The sequence below is a fragment of the Erinaceus europaeus genome, chromosome 7 (assembly GCF_950295315.1).
Source record: "Erinaceus europaeus chromosome 7, mEriEur2.1, whole genome shotgun sequence".
Classification (NCBI taxonomy): domain Eukaryota; kingdom Metazoa; phylum Chordata; class Mammalia; order Eulipotyphla; family Erinaceidae; genus Erinaceus; species Erinaceus europaeus.
The window spans coordinates 3,808,028-3,827,582 of record NC_080168.1 but is presented as its reverse complement, the minus strand read 5'-3'; the positions used below and the strand labels follow the sequence as shown (position 1 = coordinate 3,827,582).

General features: G+C 38.8%; 1 long non-coding RNA gene across 1 annotated transcript in view; it reads left to right on the top strand.

Moving 5' to 3' along the window:
• Window positions 1-14,489, top strand: part of LOC132539366 (uncharacterized) — a 75,615-nt gene extending 61,126 nt beyond the window's left edge. The window contains exons 3-4 of the long non-coding RNA XR_009550603.1: window positions 12,011-12,106; window positions 13,311-14,489. This is a non-coding gene — a long non-coding RNA (uncharacterized LOC132539366). The remainder of the gene's footprint in view (window positions 1-12,010; window positions 12,107-13,310) is intronic.
• Window positions 14,490-19,555: the final 5,066 nt, after the last annotated feature.

Genomic DNA, 19,555 nt, shown 5'->3' with positions numbered 1-19,555 from the left:
AACAGAACTCTGAGGGTGTGCATTGTATGGAAATGTTCCCCTCTTATTCTATGACCTTGTCAATGTTTCCATTTTATAAATAAAAAGGAAAGAAAGAAAGAAAGAAAGAAAGGAAGAAAGAAAGAAAGAAAGAAAGAAAGAAAGAAAGAAAGAAAGAAAGAAAGAGAAAGGAAGGAAGGAGGAAAGAAAGAAATGGGAATACAAGTGTGGGAGTGAAATGGGTAAAGTTGTTCAGTTCAATAGTGCTGTGTATCAACTAGAACTGAGGTTATGATCATAGGGCATATAGATGTCATATCCCAGTGCTGTATACCTGAACCTTGTGTGATGTCACAAACCACGATTTTATCATCAATAATAACGAGGGCCAGGTGAGCTCTTCCTAGACCCAGACCTATGTCTGTGGGAGGGGCAAGAGTTTTCTTCTCCTTTTTTTTTTTTTTAATTTTTTATTTAAGAAAGGATTAGTGAACAAAAGCATAAGGTAGGAGGGGTACAACTCCACGCAATTCCCAACACCCAATCCCCATAACCCACCCCCTCCCATGGTAGCTTTCCCATTCTCTATCCCTCTGGGAGCATGGACCCAGGGTCGTGATGGTTAGTCAAGGATAGGAAGATGAGGTCTGAGCAATTTCATATCATGAGATTCCCTTTTTATGATGATTTGAAGTCACCAGGTGGCAGTTAGTGTGTGAAGAGAACAGAACCTACATTTCACCTATTAAGGTAGAGTGCTATCTAAAGAAGAAGGGACAGGATTCTTTCCAACGGGGGTGGCGCGATGTCAGTAAGAGAAAAACAAGGACTGTGCAGGTAATAGGAGAGAAGGATTTCTGCACCTGGGAAGGAGACTTAAGAAGAGAGTGCTTGAGAACACAGGTGCAGGGATTAGCCGAAGGCAGGAATACTAGACTTCCAAAGAGATTTAAGATTAAGAACAGGGATGGACACACATGGTGCATCAGTGGAGGGAAGCTTGAGGGAGCGGAGCTTACGGATGAGTGCTGTCCACACAAGCAGGAAGAAAAGCCATCTGCTGGTGCTGAGGGGTGGGGATAGAGAATCAGGTTTCAGGGAAGAATAAAATTGTGGAATCTCCAACATGAACTTAGGGGTGAATGGCAGTAGATAAATAAAACGATAGCAAGTGGAGAATTCAGAGCTAATTTTGACAGTTACATATTTTTAAGTGCTTGATCATGTAGGTTGGCTTAGTAGCAGACTCCATGCAGTGAAAGCAAAGGTCACACTTAATTACTGAAATACGTATATTGAGGGTGTTATTTTTACTTATCATTTTATATTTCAAATGGGTTTGGAGTAATGATCCATGTAAATGTTTGTTCACAAATTGAGGTCTGAATTCTTTGTGGGTGCTAATACCATTTAAAAACGAAAATTATTTAAAATGCATGATTGGTGCAAAAAGTGGTTCTCATTCTTTTCTCAGACATGAGAAGAAACACAAATAATGTTTGAAAGGAGAAAAGTGATTTGTATTCAGTTGGATGGCCTTTTTGTTTGTTTCTTTGTTTCCATTTTGTAAGTGTCCTTAGCCTACAGGTTGTTATTTTGCAAAAATAATAATAATAATAATAATAATAATAATAATAATAATAATAATAATAATTGAAGAACATTATCTTTTCTTCCTAGGGAAATACTGAACCCTTCCACTAACAAAGACCCTTACTAGTTTAAACAAGTCTAAAACTATAACTTATTCTAATCCAAAAAGAAGTTATTCTCTCCCCCAGAACTTATTTTAGTATGAAACAGCTTTTAAAAAAAAAACAATTCTTACATACCCCATTCAGACTTCATTGCAAAATTTGTCCACCAGTTAAATATAAAACAAGTAAATTTTATATACACAGGAACACTTACATACATTTATAAGTATACCCCCCATCTGTCTATCTGGCTTACTTTTGGAATCATTAGTAAACTATAGTCTGTTTCAGCAGATACAGGGATTCAAAATTAAAAAGTAGTGGAATAAATAAGGGTGCTCTGCTGTGGAGGGCAACAACAATTTGGTGGAGGCTAATGTACTAGCACGTGCCTCAGAGGGATGTGAAACTGTAACCTTACAGCAAAAGGCTCTTGTCAATCAACATAGATACAATGCACTCAGTATATATTGACACACACACACCTATATGTGTATATTTAAAATATTATGTAATGTGTTTATGGATGTATTTATATTTGGAGACTTTGCCCTTTCTGGTCATGTTTATTCAATCCTATCAACTACAAATATATTATTATTATTAGAAAATTAAGAGTGAATAGATTAGTATAGGCAATTGTATACTAAGAAACCAAATAGCATTCATTCTTTTAGAAATACTTCTTCTTAAAAATGAGAATACATTAAATTGTTTTACTGTCTGTTCCTATTAACCTATATGAGTTCTATATAAAATAAATGAAACGACATCTGCCCGAGAAAAGGAAATGCTGATTTTTTTTGTTTTACATTAGCTCTAGGAGTTGAATCTCCTTGCATTTTACCTGAATAAGAAACTTTGTGGAAAGTTCTTAATGTATTCAAGAATCACGATTCAAAAGAAATTCTTATAGTTTCCACAAAATAGATTAGTCAACTGGGTTTATTTTATTATACTGGAACAGAAATGACTATATATGGTATATATGTGTATTTGTTAAATATATATTTACATGTAGATAAATATAAACATATTTTAACACACATATAAGACATTGTTCAAATGGGTTAAATTCCCATAAGTAACAAATGATCCTAAAATACCACAACATAATGAAATTACTACAAGTTGGTTTATTACATTTTATTTCTTATATATCTGATTTTTTTTAAGCCAGAGAAAAGAGTACCAAATGTTTACAGACAGATGGTTTAAACTCAGTCAGATTAAATATCAACATGGAAATCAATTCAAGATTTGAAAATTCCAAGAATGCTTTAAAAAGTCTATAGCAAGGCAGCTTCATCAGGCAAAGTTAGGCAGGACATCACATTTTACCTGATGATTTTATTCAGCAATTGACTTCTTAAATATCCCTCAAATAAGTTGTGTTCATCAGTCACTGCCAAAGTACATTTCTACTTGGTTTAAATGCATTGCTTTACAGTTGGGGCTTGAAAAAGTTTAACTAGCTTCTGTTTATTAAAAAAAGAAAAATCACTAGTTTCAGTATGAGACTGACTGACTTTAAAAAGCAGAATATGTTCCTGTTTGAGTGTGCCCGTATTTAATTTTGGTTTTTTATGGGAGACCGAGTGATTACAAATTGTACAGATATTCATTGTTTTGACAGGGAGATTATTTCTTTATTCTCAAATCTTTATAGGACCCTCCATTTACTTGTGTCGAATATGAAACTTGTGTAGAATATGAAAATATTCTTATCTTGAGGAAGTACAACCTCTAATTCATTGCAACAGTATTTACACTAGGCAAGATTTGGAACAACACAAATGCTCATCAACCAATGTATTTTGTTCGACCTTACAAAGCAAATCCTACTATATGTGGTAACATGATTAGGCCAAGGCACATTCTTCTTTTTTTTTTTTAATATATATATTTATTTTATTTATTTTTTCCCTTTTGTTGCCCTTGTTGTTTTATTGTTGTAGTTATTATTGTTGTTGTTATTATTGGATAGGACAGAGAGAAATGGAGAGAGGGAGGGGAAGACAGAGAGGAGGAGAGAAAGACAGACACCTGCAGACCTGCTTCACCGCCTGAGAAGCGACTCCCCTGCAGGTGGGGAGCCGGGGTTCGAACCGGCATCCTTATGCTCGTCTTTGTGCTTTGCGCCACCTGTGCTTAGCCCGCTGTACTACAGCCCGACTCCCCAAGGCACATTCTTCTAAGTAAACTATGACAATAGAGAGAAGAATAACTATATAGAATAACAGAGAACAAGTATTGTATGATGCCACATTAAAAAATATTTATTGGATAGAGGCAGAGAGAAACTGAGAGTGGAAGAGAGAGAGACCTGCATCATTGCTTCTATGCTTGTGTAACTTCTCCCCTGCAGGTGGGGACAAGGGATTTGAAACCTGGTCTTTGTGCTGGGTGACGTATGCTCAACTTGGTGCACTACCGCCCAAGCCCTGATGCCAATTTCATAAAGTATTTAAAACATTCCAATTAATAAAAATAGAATAATGGTGTTTTCCATGGACGACAGGAAGGGAGAAGTAGGGAGCAGTGTCATGAACATGAAATTATATACGCTGGGTATACTCCAGAGGCCACCTACAGCAATGAGATTATAGCTACCACGGAGTAGTGCGCTTAAAATTTATCAGGGAGCCATATCTCCTGCTACATGTTCTCATTATAAAGGTGGAAAAATACAGCAAGGAGACAGAAGAAATATTTTGGAAGTTAAGGATATTATTGACTTTTAGTGTGATGAATCATTAAGCTATACATATGCTAAATGCCACCAAGACATATTCATTAAATATGTACAACTTTTAATTTTTATTTCATTCATTTATTTTATCCAGGAGCTGCTTAATTCTGGCTATAGTCCTGCTGGGGATTGAACCCGGGACTTCTTGTGCCACAGGCATGAAAGACTTTTTTTGCGAAACCATTATGCTCTCTCCCTAAACCTATACAACTTTTTATCTATTGAATATGATTTGATGTTGCTCAAGAATAAAGGCAATACAGAGAAGAAGCTTAGCTGTCTCCAAGCCTCATAATGATATTCACTGTAAAGTTCAGGGAAGAGGATGGGTGGGTAAACATCCTTCATTCCAAAGCAAGTTTGTGACCAAGTCTTTTTATTTGACTCACCTGGTTTGTAATATAAAATTCCCCAACTAGGGAAAGTGCTGTATTTCCAGACTTCCAGACTATTTAGTTTCAAATACTGTTTATAGAATCAATTACTTTTAAAAGGCAGATTATGGTCAAATATATATATGTTCTACTTAATTTCTCCTACTCTACATTGCTAAGTTATTTAAGGACTCATTGGAGTCAAGACTTGAAAACTATCACAGTAGAGGTTCCTGTGTGAATTTTGATAAATGGTCCCCAGTAAATATATATGTCAATATTTGTAAAGAGTTAGCCTAGTAGCTGTCAGAAGCTTGGCCCTATATTTAAATAAAAATAATGGTGATATGGAACCTAGTCCACTCAGACAGAATATAAGATAAGGTCAATATAATTCAAGTTCAAATTTTACATTTGACTGAATTAACCGGATTGTTCCCTCCATATTATAAGCCTTAATTAGCTGTACTGAACATAAAACACTTAAAGACTGCGCTCAGGCCTTTGGGGAAATGTGAATTCTTCTTCTTATGCCCAGTAGCATATCATCTTCTCTCTAGGACTGTCTACAGGGTATAAGGATGCCATGTTATAATGGCAGCATGAGTTCATTGCATCTATTCAACATAACACTTTTAAACAATGTATTTATTTATTTATTCCCTTTTGTTGCCCTTGTTGTTTTATTGTTGTAGTTATTATTGATGCCATTGTTGTTGGATAGGACAGAGAGACATGGAGAGAGGAGGGGAAGACAGAGAGGGGGAGAGAAAGATAGACACCTGCAGACCTGCTTCACCACCTGTGAAGCGACTCCACTGCAGGTGGGGAGCCGGGGGCTCAAACTGGGATCCTTAAGCCGGTCCTTGTGCTTTGTGCCACGTGCGCTTAACCCGCTGGGCTACTGCCCAAATCCCTCAACATAACACATTTAACAAAGGTCCATGTTTCTGCTTCTGCTTCTCTTATAGGAATCACTATATAAATTTAAATTTGTCTACTGATGTTTATTATTTTAAGAAATAAGATTTCATACTTCTTGCAAATTATTTTAAATAGGAAATATAATTTTATTCTATTTTATTTTCCTCTAGGCTTATTTCTGGGGCTCGGTGCCTGCACCACAAACCCACTGCCCCTGGAGACTATTTTTCCCTTTTGTTGCCCTTGTTGTTTATCATTACTGTTATCATTACTATTGTTAGTAGCATTCTTGTTAGATAGGACAGAGAGACATGGAGAGAGGAGGGGAAGACAGAGAGGGGGAGACAAAGACAGACACCTGCAGACCTGCTTCACCGCCTGTGAATGGAGGTTCTCAATGTGGGGAGCTGGGGGCTCGAACTGGGATCTTTAGGCTTGTCCTTGCACTTGACAAGCCATGTTCGTTTAACCCACTGCGCCGCCACCGGTGACCCAATTTAAAATTTTTATTTATATTCCACTCCCCAAGAGATGAAGGGAACAGGTAAGGAATTTATAATTGTTGACTAAGTCCTATTTCCTCCCAGCCCTTACTTTATTAAAAATGGTAGGATGCAGACGACTCTCACCGTAACATTTTTATCCAAGGTCCATATTTCTGCTTCTGCTTCTCTTACAGGAAAGTTATATCACTATATAAACTTATGTTTGTCAACTGATGCTTATTATTTTATTGGTTGTCGTTGCTGTTATCATTATTTGAAGTGTGGAGTATATCCACACTTCAAATATCAATAGGGTATTATGATGATGATGATGATTTTATTTTACAAATACTGGATACAAAACTGGCATGGTGAAAACAATAAGGTACATGCAAAGACAATTTCTGTTATAGGAAAATTTTACCTCTACTTATTTAAGCTTCCAATGCTATATATATATTTCTTCCAAATATTTCAAATCACAATTTCTAGCTTCTGCAGTCAAAAATGCTCGACCACTGAGCTATACCCCATGTTTCTAGCTTCTAAAATGTAGTTTTCAGCTTAAGTAACAGTTTCCTAAAAATTGTTTTGATCACCTCAACTTCAAAATAGGAAACCTCTAAGAAGAAGATTACAAAATAACACTGTTACTAGCCTATATATATATATTTTTTTTTCTAGTCAAAAGACCTCTTCAATAGAAACAAAAAATGTATGAAACATTATCCTTGACCATGACAAATAGCAACAAAATGTTCATTGTGTTCTGGGTATTAAATAAGCAGATGATTATATATTCCAGGGAGACATATATGTCTGTGTATAAAATGGTAGCTCCAGGCCCATGGCAAATATTTAGGAAGAAATTTTCATTGTGTTACCTATTGCAGTGTAACACATCACCACAAAATTTTGTGGCTTTGAGCAGCAAGTGGCATTTATTTGGCTCATGAACATACCATTTCAGAAGGTTTTGGCAGGAAAAGACTGGTTTCTGCTTCCTTCAGTGGCAAGTGGGACAACTCAACTGTAGACGTCTGGGCCTGCTTTCAAGATGGCTACTCACATGGCCAGAAAGTTGATACTGACTGTTATCTGTAGGTGCAGTAAGAGATAAAGATTCTCCTCTGGAGAACTGCATTTCAAGGACAAAGCATTTTGGGAATGAGGAAGTAGAAAGAGACAGAAAGAGGGAGTTGGGCGGTAGCGCAGCGGGTTAAACTCAGGTGGCATGAAGAGCAAGGACCAGCATAAGGATCCTGGTTCCAGCCCCCAGCTCCCCACCTGCAAGGTCGTGGCTTCACAAGCAGTGAAGCAGGTCTGCAGGTGTCTTCCCTTCCTCTCTCCATTTCTCTCTGTCCTATCTAACAATGAAGACATCAATAACAATAACTACAACAACAATATAAAAACAAGGGCAGCAAGACAGAAAATAAATAAATTTTAAAAAAATTAAAAAAACAAATATAAAAAGAAAGAGACAGAAAGAGATGAAGATGATGGTAATCATCTTGATATGAACGTAACACATGATGCTCAAACTCAGTGCCAGAAAAATTATGAAGAACTATATAGTATAAGCCTTCTTCCTTGAATTATAGTAGCTAAACAAAGTATTTCTTGAACTCTAAGCATGCATTCCACATTCTTTTAAGGCAGTTCTTATGAAGCTAAATGTAGACCTACTATTTGGTGCCGTAGGAAGTCAAATATTCTCACACGGGCTTTTGGTCAGGGGGAAAAGATTTTATTGAAATTTGAATGCAATGGAGGCAAGAAACCCTACTCAGATCTACGTTAGACTTGATTTCTTTCTCTTAGGGAGTATTTGCACAGGTATAAGGAAGGCTAGAGAATGTTGGAATAGGACTTCAGGGTAAACAGGTTGGGGGGTTTTAAGTCACTAAGCCTCTTGATTTTCTGGATCAAGATGTGTGCCCCTGTATTTTCAGCCCAAACAAAATCTATTTTAGAAAAACAATCTCATTTTTCTGAAGGATAAAAGCAAACAGAACTGGACTGAGTAGTTTGAGTCTCTGCTGCCCTTTTGTTTTCCAATTCAGACTTAACATAGAAACTCTCGCTTGCAAAAAGCATTCTTGAAAATAGATTACTGAGAATACTTTTTTTGGGGGGGGCTAGCTCATTGATTTAATAACTTCAACTCACTTCATTCTCTAGGATCACAGTAGACAGCCCTGTTCCTTTGGGGGCTATGGTTACACTTACATGAATTTATTAAATCTTTCTCATTTTACAGATGAAATTCACAGCCATAGTGGGGAGAGGTTTGACCAAAGTCACAATGACAAAAAATAGTGGAACCAGAGGTTTAAAGGTTGACTGCTAGATGCCAGATGGTGGCACACCTGGTTCAGTGCACACATTACGGTGCACAAGGGTTTAAGTCCCTTTTCCCCACCTACAAGAAATAATAATAAAAATATTGATTTTTTGTTGTTTGCTTTCCTGTGCTAAATTTCTAAGGAGTGATAAGATCTCAACTGGTGTTTGGCAACTGGATAGAGTATTTGAGTTCTCAGAGATGAATGGGGATGTTCTCTCTCTCTCACTATGGTGATATACCCAAAGTTGACAAGTATTGTGCCAGATAATTTTCACAGTCATTTCTCTAAATGGGTGGAACGATTATTGTGGTCTTGACTTTTATATCTAAGGCAGGTATGGAATAAAGATTTGCTACTGACTGCTTGTTGGTGGGGAAGACTGAGTTAAGTGCTTAACAGTAATTTGTGTAGGTAATTCAGCTCTAAAGGATTCCTGAAGGGTCAAAACCAGTGAAAAAGAGGTTGGAAAGCTATTTAGTGGAGGAGTTGATAGACTAGAATCAAGTCAGGCATCCTGGAATAGTCACTAAGAGTTTAGCAACTCAGACTTTACTGAAGGTGACACTTAAATTGTCATTTCTGGAATTATTACCCACTTGGAATTCCAGGCTACCATCTCTCCATACAGAGCACCTGCTACTCAGTGTGAATGTGATCAGGCAGAAAGACACTAAACACTTCTCATGCTTGCTAAGAAGTACCTACCAGTTACTCTCTTGAGTTCTACAAAAGGCCATAGAGTCAACACACCCTAAATTCTGAAATGAATAGCTTCATTATTTTATTTTTCTTTCTTGTTATGCTATTCTGAAAAAGAACATTTTCCCTTTTTTTAAATTTTCTTTTATTTTTTTGCTATATGGTCATTACCAGACCCTATAGTGCTTGTACACTTCCACCATTCCCAGTCACTATTTTTACCCGAATGCTGGGCTAGCATTGCCGGAGAGAGAAGAGACCAGGAACTCGCGGTGGAGCAGGAACGCAATGCAATGCCTTTATTGATCAGAGACGCCTTTATATGTATCTTTAACTGGAAGTGGCAAGTGGGAAAAGTAAATGGCTAGGAGATGGGGTGGAGAAAAGAACAGGAAGGTAGAAAGCTTCCATAACAGCTGCTGTGATGGTTCTAACCAATGGGATTAACCAATATCCTGTAGGCAAAACAATGATTATGTAAATAGACCATAATATCAACTATGCAGGGGTGCTGGTGTAATGTCCAAAACTTATCTACTTTTTTTTTTTTTTTTTACTGCTAACAGATATGAGATAGACAGATATATAGGGAGAGAGGGAAAGAAGGAGAGAGACAGAGAGAGACACATACAGAGAATGAGAGACAGGGGAGAGAGAGAGAGAGAGAGACCTGCTGCACTGTTTCACCCTGCAGGTGGGGACCTGTAATCTAACTCACTGTGAATGTTGATTCATGAGTTCTACCACATGAGCCCACACTCAACAACAGCAAACACTTTTACTGACCTGACTGTGAGCCAAGAATGCTTTTTAAAAATATGTGTTTATTATCGTTTTTTAAAACTTACTAGAACAGAAAGAGACCGAGGGAGAAGAAGGAGACAGAGAGGGAAAGAGGGAAAGAGAAAGAGAGACACATGCAGCCCTGCTTCATCACTTGTGAAGCTCCCCCAGACCCCCGCCCCCGCAGTGGAGATCAGGGAGTTGAACTAGGTTCTTGATCGTAGAAAAGTATGCACTTAACAGGGTGCATCCCTGCCTGGCCCCACGTTTTATATTTTTTATTAGTTCTGGGGCCCTGTGCGTAATCTATTTTATTATTCTTGGATTGTTGGTTTCTTCATTCTGAAAGAGGGAGTATATACCACTGTTTTGTGGTATTTATTTCCCACCAGCTGCCACAGTTTGGAACTAGGACACACACACATGTTGGTATGCTTCTAAATTCTGCTTATAAGACCTTCAGTTTTGATCATCACATTAGGTTCGCTTGTATTGCTTAAGGCTGTGGTCTATTTACATAATCATTGTTTTCATTGGTTTAATCCCCACTGGTTTGTGTGCTTTTTCCTTCGCCCCACCCCCAATCCTACCTACTTCCTCTTCCTGACACTTCTGCCTCAGGAGATATAAAAAGACAGGGCTTTCTAATGAAGAGAGATTAGATTGTTGAACTGCATCCACGCTCATCAATAAAGATTGAACTGCGTTCCCAGCTCAGCCATGAGTCCCTGGTCGTCTCTCTCCCGCCTGCGAAGCTAGACCAGCACACACACACACACACACACACACACACTTAGAAAGGTGTGTGTTGTACCCAGAGAGCATATTTGATGCCACACATACTGTTGTTTCTCAAAGCCACTAACACATGTTCATTGTAGCTTTAGCTCCCACCAATGCTTATTGTTACTGTAGTGAAGTACCACATGGTGTAGTGTCACTGTGACTTTTATTTGCTAGATGAAGAAAGAGGGAAAATGAAAGTAGTCAGTGTCAGAGGCAATTCTAGTGTAAAAGAAAGAACCCTAGGGCAGAGGGTAGATAGCATAATGGTTATGCAAACAGACTCTTAGGCCTGAGGCTCCAACATCCCAGGTTCAATCCCGTGCACCACCATAAGCCAGAACTAAACAGTGTTCTGGTTAAAAAAAAAGGATCAGGCAGTAGCACAGTGGGCAAAGCTCAAGGATCCCTGTTTGAGACCCCAGCTCCCCACCTGCAGGGGCTTCGCTTCAAAAGCAGTGAAGAAGGTCTGCAGGTGTCTGTCTTTCTCTCCCTGTCCCTGTCTTTCCATCCTCTCTCCTTTTCTCTCTGTCCTATCCAACAACTATGACAACAACAGCAATAATAATAACTACAACAATAAAAAACAACAAGGGCAACAAAAGGGAAAATAAATACATAAATAAATATATAAGAAAAGAAAGAAGAAAGAAAGAAAGAAAGAAAGAAAGAAAGAAAGAAAGAAAGAAAGAAAGAAAGAGCCCTTGAAATTTAACATGACCAGATTATGGACAGCTTACTGAGCTCTTTGACATTTTTTTTTGTTTTTTAGTTTCTTTATTGGGGGATCAATCATTTACAGTCAATAGGAAAATACTGTAGTTTGTACATGTATCACATTTCCACATAACAATACAACCCCCACTAGGACCTCCTCTGCCATCATGTTCCAGGACCTGAACCACCACCACCACCACCCCCACCTTGCCCCCCTGCAGTCCAGAGTCTTTTACTTTGGTGCAATACACCATTGACCTGATTTTTTAAAAATTTGCTATGAAAATTAGATGAAATAATTTTTAGAGCCATGTATGGACAAGGTATACTAGACAGTCAGATAGTCAAGTGCACTGAATGTGTGAAGTAATGCTGTATCTCTAAGAATGAATGATAAGCCAGGTCCTCATTCCACAGAAATGTGGTCTATCAGCCTGAGCTAATGTAATGCTCCATCACTTTCCAGGCTCTCAACCAGCAACTTCTCCTGGGATGGTTCTAGTGTTACTTCTACTAGACACAGAACAGAAAAATGAAGAGTGGATTTGCCCTTGATGAAACTGTAAGTGTATATGTTAATCTTACACTCCAGCTTGATCAGATTAGCCAGAGTTTATGGTTAAACTTTCAACTTTCCCAACTTCTTTTTTCTAAGGAACAATTTTTGTTTGTTTGTTTGTTTTGGTTCACAATACTCACACTAAAAATTGTGGTCAGTGGCAGATCACTGGTGTACCTGGTTGAGTGCACATATTACAAAGCTCAAGGATCTGGGCTTAAGCTCCCAGTACCCACTTGCAGGGGGGATGCTTCATAAGTGATCAAACAGAAGTGTTGATGTGTCTCTTTCTCTCTACCTTCTCCTCCTCTCTCAATTTCTCTCTGTCCTGTCAGATAAAAAAATAAAATAGAAATTTAAAAAAGGAGAAAAAAAAACCCAGCCACCAGAAGTAGTGAATTCATAGTGCCCCCACTGAGCCACCCATGATAACTCTGGTGGCAAATAAATGAATCAGTAAAATAAAATAAAATATCATTGTCTATTTCTTCACTTTTCACAAATGTACACTTATATAGTCTCCCACAGAGACAGAATGAGCTAAATCCATTGAAGCCTTGCAAGTTAGTAAAGAATGGAGAGTGAGCTTCATAGCAAATCCAACTAGAATAAAAATGTATAAGAAAACATGGATCTAAGTCACATATTTCATGTCTATCATATGAACAGGTATTTGATTTAACTTGTCCCCAAGATTTTTTTCTGTCAGCTCCATATATGTTCAGCTTCAGACTACAAACATTCCAGTAACAAAATAAGGAAATATCAGAAGTGAAAAAAGTTGCTGGACAGTATATAAACGAAGAGTGTGCTCAGTCAGACCTAGAATCGATTGATTGATTAATTGATTGATTGAGTGGATAAACAAATAAAGAGGAGCAATCCATTTTTAGTACAGGTTGGTCGCTCCATGGCGACACTGATGATCTTGTCATTTACACAATTCTGCTAAAGTAGTCAATCCATTAAAATTAAAAAAAGTAAATCAAAGGAAAAGTAAGAGTACAGTGTTACTAGAGGTCTCCAAGAAAAATGCTTAACAGTCACACAGTCTTCTTGCTCCTCCTGCATCTGACCTGCTCTAGTTTCCATCAAACTTTCCCTCTTCCACCCCCCCCCCCACAAAGCAGATGTGTAGAAATTTCAGAGGATCAAGTTCTAAAGAGTCATGTGGGAAGACAGTCACTGATTATTTTTTTTATCCTAGATCTTTGACTGCCAATGACTCAACATGGACATTTCCACAGAAACATTGCTTTTACTGTATTCTCAAAGACATGAAAAGCACTTATGAGGCACATCTGCAGCCTTTGTAAGCCTGGGATCTACTGATAGACAAGAGAGGGACCTATATTATTTGAGGGTCTGTAATAATTCCTAGAAAAAAAATCTGCTCTTGAGAAGTCTAAGAATATAGTTACACCTCTATAACCATCACTGACAAGAGTGGCCCCAGGCCTCTGCAGAGGGATCCTGTTCTGTTCTCATCTGTGGCAATGGAAATGATCAAGAGGAGAGCCATCTTCCAGGAAAGCTGTCACTCAGGCTGTGGTCCTTGAATGAATGGTGGTGAGTGTGCTGGACCTCTACCTTAAACCCGTGTATACATTCACTTACTCTGCTGTGGCTTGTGCAACTCAGCCTGGGTTCAGAACTGAAAAGGAGGTTTTATTTGCACTGAAAGCAGAGAGATCATCTCCCATGTAAGTCTCAGAATCATAATGCTAACCTATAACTTACTTACACACAGTTCTGCTGGGGTGAAAGTTGAGGGCAATTAATTCATTGTATCCAGCCTTCACCTGTGGGTGCCAGCTGTTTGGAGAAAGGATGGGAAATGCCTAATATGCTTTGACAGCTCACTCTTTGTGCTGCGATTCCAGCTATTCCAGGATGAAGCTTCCCTGTTAGAATGGCCAGTCAATCTCTCCACACGATGGAAAACAGATGTAAGATTAGGATGCAAAGTAGTTTTCCAGACTCTTGGTCCCAGTGTGCTGCACAGCCCAGCCCCAGAGTTAAGCAGCCAAGTGCTGACACATGTCTTATAGCAAAATATCCCTCACAGCCACAGTTCAAAGGCCTCGCTACCCTCCAGGGCAATTAATACAGCATCACGTTCAATGGTGCTTGAACCAAATCCATGGAATCCTCAAGGGAGAAATAACGGAGCAATCACAGCTCTCAGACAAGAACAGCGTGCAGTAGTGGCTAGAGTTTCAGTCCCCCCAAAATGTAGCTTTTTCCTGAAAGCACGTGTAAGGTTACAGACTTACTCGAAAGGAGCTTTGCTCAGATTGGATAATCCACTTGTAAGGTAGTTCTTTCAAGAGAGCGTAAAAAGTGAGGCATAGTAACTGAAAAATAAAGAAAAAGAAAAGCAAGGTAGAAATGGGGGGGTGCAGGAGAGAGGGAAGGAAGAAGGTAGAAAATAAGGAAGGAATGATGGAAGGAAGGAAGGGAGGGAGGGAGGAAGGAAGGAAGGAAGGAAGGAAGGAAGGAAGGAAGGAAGGAAAAAAAGGAAGGAAGGAAGGAAAGAGACTTACAGGTGTGTAATCTGTCATCATGGAATTCTCAGGCTTGCTTACTAGCTATAATCAGAAATGCAACAAAAAAGTTTTGCTTCAATAAAACTGGAAATTTATTACTGGTGGTTATGAACAGGAGGAAGGAAAAAAAGTATCTTTCTGAGCAGATGAGTGCAAGCATTATGTCTATTTATTTTCAAATTTTTATTAGTGATTTAATAATGACTGACAAGACTGTAAGGTAACAGTGGTACAGTTCCATATAATTTCCATCAGTGTAGTTCCCTGTCCCACTCCTTCCATTGTAAACTTACATATTCTTTTTTTTTTATTCCCTTTTGTTGCCCTTGTTTTATTGTTGTAGTTATTATTGTTGTAGCTATTGATGTCGTTGTTGGATAGGACAGAAAGAAATGGAGAGAGGAGGGGAAGACAGAGAGGGGGAGAAAAAGATAGACACCTGGAGACCTGCTTCACAGCCTGTGAAGCGACTCCCCTGCAGGTGGGGAGTCAGGGGCTGGAGCTGGGGGCTCAAACTGGGATCCTTCCACCTGTCCTTGCACTTTGTGCCACCTGCACTTAACCCACTGCACTACCACCCGGCTCCCAAACTTACGTATTCTTTATCCCTCTGGGAATAGGGACCAAAATTCTTTCTCAGGTGCAGAAGGTAGAAGGTCTGGCTTTTGTAATTGCTTCTCCACTGGACATGAACATTGCAAGTGGATACATGACTGCCCCCCCCCCCCAGTCTTTTTCTAACTTTCCCTAGTGGGGCAGGGTATGGAGAGGTAATACTTCAATACACATTGGTGTGGTCATGTGCTTAGGAAAGTCAGGATGCCATCATAGTAGCATTTGTAGCTTGGTGGCTGAAAGACAGCAAAATATAGTGTTTAATAAACAGGAACCCAAAAGTAGAAGCAGAGCAGATGGAATTAGGGGTCTTCTAATAGGATGAAGCTAGGAAATCTATTTTAAGTGGATTACAACTATTTCTTTCCCTTGGATAACCTAAGCATTCTTTTAAAAAAAATCTTATTTATTTATATATTTATCTATCTATCTATTTCTTCATTATTAGATAGAGACAGTGAGAGATTGAGAGAGGAGGGGGAGATAGAGAGAAGGAGAAAGACAACTGCAGCCCTGCTTCACTACTCATGAAGCCTCCCCCCTGCAAGTGGGGACCAGGGGCATGAACCTGGGTCCTTGAGCACCCCTACTCACTTCCCCCTCAACCAGGTCCCCCTAAACTGAGCATTCTTTTCTTAAAATGGATCAAACCTAAAAGGCATCAAATAAAGCTTACTGGTTACAATTGAAAACTAACAAACAAACAAAAAAAAATGGTGAAGAGATAGGCTACCATTTCTTTTAGGAAAGTGCAAGCAAAATTTGGTTGGAACCAGAAGCAAGTGGCCTGACCAGCAGCTTCTAAAGCTGATCTGAATACCACTTATGCCAGAGGTGGGACTGACACCTGGACAGATGGACATGACTTTCCAGTCACTGCCACACTGTCTAGGATTTTGTCCGGAATTATAAGTCAGTGGCTAGGAGGAACTCAATATTCACAGAAGCTGGAAGAATTGTCTTTGCATAACTTTCCTATGGAACATAGCTGAGCAAATGTCGGGCTACCATGGGGGTGCCTCTTCTGGGATCCGTACTCTCTGGGTTGGAGAGAACTCGACTGGAACCAGCCTGGGCTGCTACTCACTCAGCAACACGAGGGAGATGACTCAGGACCCAAACTCATGGTGGTGAGGCAATGCAATATCTTTATTGATCAGAGAGCCAAGGCTTTTAAAGGGCAGACCTGGAAGTGGCAAGTCAGAAACGGAAATGGCTAGGAAAGGGGCGGAGAAAGGCAAAAGGCGGCTGGAAAGGTAGGAACTTCCCTAGCAACTATTGCGAGGGTTTTAACTGGTAGGATTAATAATACCTTTCAGGCAGGGAGGGTTTTGAGGGTAGAAAGAAGATAGATAAAAGGAATGGAATGGGTGGGGATCTTTCAGGCAAAACAATGATTATGTAGATAATAAGGGAGCCGGCCATAGTATCAGGAATGCTGGGTGGAGCAGGGGGAGCTGGCTTAATGTTTTAAGGAATGAAAGGCTCCTGGAGGCAGAAAAATGCAGGGTGCTTTGTGAGGCACCTCCCGACAAGCAACCACTAGACAAATATATATTTACAGCCTCTGTTCACTTCCCCTCTCTTCAGAATCTATGCAAGTGATATGTTGTTCATTAAAGAAAGTGTAGCTAAACAGACATTAAAATGAAGCCCTGGGATCTTGAGGATGAGGGGCTAGATGGTGTTCATTTTTGACTGATGTAATTCCAGATGTTATTTCCTAAGAATGTGTGTTAAAAGAAGAAGGTGTAAGTGCAACCCTGTGTGTATGTATACAGTGGTAGGCATTAGGTTGGAGAGACTGAGAGTGTTGCATTTTTCAGCCAGACTCCTTGAGATTAAAGCATTTATCTGCCAATCAGTTTAAATCTCCCAATTGAGCTTAATCATCAGTAAACCCAAGTTCATGGACATTAAGTTGAAATATACTTAAATTCAAGAACGTGTCTTTCTTGTGTTAAAAACTGTGGCGATAGTAATCATTATAAATATTATTATTAGAATCCTTTTTTTTTTCATTTACTGTGTCATGAAGATTCTTTCAAGTCAGTAAGTAAACATTTACATCTTAATTTTGAATGGCTGTATAGAATCAAGTGCATTCTTTCATCTGACAGTATATTTCATCATAGCTAGATAGGGTCCACTTTTTTTCTGCTATAAACTGCATTTTGTAATGGATACCCTTGTAAATACATTTATTTCTGCTGATACTGCATTCAGTAAATATTGAACAGTGGGTTGAATGCAATAAGTAACATTGACATACACATCACACACATATATTTAAGTTTTATATATACATATATATATATATTACTTAACACATACACACTGTGTGTGTGTGTGTGTGTGTGTGTTTAAGCTTGTTTTATATCTATTCCAAACCTTTTCCTCAGAAATTTTCTTCAATATTATTTGCCCCAGCAGGACCTGAGGGTGTTTATTTTATTAGAGGTATTAAATATTCTCTCTCTGAGATTTTAACTATAATAGTTTATTTAAGGTAATGAAATACAATGTCTTGGTTTGAAAAGAAAATAGCCAAGTATCATCATACTTAAAATAGTTTTATTTTCCTTCAACCAGCAGTTCCAGCTCTATGTGTAATAATCATATTTACATTTGTATGTGTGCCTATGGGCTCATGGGTGTGTGTGTGTGTGTGTTTAGGTACTCAGGCGCAAGAGGCATGTTCAAATATTTACAAATTCCCTTTATTTAAGAAATTTTGTTAAGATTATCCATCAAAAGTTGAATAGATTTTAGAATTATTATTTTTTGAAAAGTGCATAATAAAAACCAGTGTAGTATAAGGATGAATGTGTATGGTGGCTGTGTGGTGAAGAGCAGGGTCTATTTTTACATGTTTTCCTTCTGATCCTATTTCCAAAACACCCAGTAGGTTTTGTTTGGGTGTCTATTACATGAGCAGTGGCAGATGAAAGAGAAGAGACTGTGGAACAGGGATGAGAAGATCCATCCACAGATGAGGCTAATGTGCTGTGGCAGGTACTCAGCACAGCCAAATTTCATTTCTCTAATTGGGTTGGTTTTATTTATTTATTTTTTTACCTATCTGTTCAAAGTTTGGAAATAATGACCAGATTTTTTTTTTTGAAAAATAAAATTGTATCATTTTCCTTAGATGAAAAACATCACTTTCTAGACCATAAAGATATGACAAATACAACCGTGCATATTTTCAGTTTTATGACACCTTCAGAAACCATTCTTGAATTAAAAAATATATATGTTTTTTTTTTCAGCCTCTGACTGTTCATGAAGTCAGAATCTAATCTGCCTTGTTGGCAAACGTGAATCATTAGTAACAGCAGACCTCCATCAACTCGTAAGATAAAATATGGTTCAATAGCACTGCACAACCATTCTGCTGTATGACCTTCAGTACTTTAGTTTTCTTTTCTTCCTTTTTAAATTTTTTAATTTTTTTCTTATTGCCACCAGGGTTATTGCTGGCTCTCAGTGCTGATATTACAAATCCTCTGCTCCCCAGGCTATTTTTTTCCCTAATATATATTTAGGTAGGGCAGAGAGAAATTGAGAGAGGATGGGGAGATAGAATAGGGAGAGAAAGACACCTGCAAAGGTGTATCACTTCTTCTTCTTCTTCTTCTTCTTCTTCTTCTTCTTCTTCTTCTTCTTCTTCTTCTTCTTCTTCTTCTTCTTCTTCATCTTCTCCTTCTCCTCCTCCTCCTCCTCCTCCTCCTCCTCCTCCTCCTCCTCCTCCTCCTCCTCCTCCTTCTTCTTCTTCTAGCATTTGCCCTTCTTCCATAGCCAGTCAACGGCGTTAGGTTGAAAGCTGTCAGGAGCTGCTTGTTGCTGGCTTTGAAAGTGACTGGGATCCATGTGGATTCAGTCGGCTAGGAAGGATCGTCAGTTTCCCCAATGAATGGGTACTCATGGGATGCACCACGAGAAGGTCTATCCAATGCATCCCATGTATCACCACTCATGAAGCAGCACTCCCCTGCAGTTGAGGAGCTGGGGCTCAAACCCAACACCTTGTGCTTAGTATTATGTGCACTGAACTGGGTGCACCATTCCCCGGCCCCAGAGTACCTTGGCTTTCTATTCTAAATTCTTGATTATCATTGGCTTCAAATCTCCATGGTAATTATGAGTCAGTCCTGCTATCCATCATTGAGGAGATATAGGGTATCATCCAAAAGGCCATGAAATCAATGATTCATTCTCACATATCTCACCACTACTAGTGTGGAGGGGGGTTGTTTCAAGGTAGATATGTACTAATTTCTAAGGA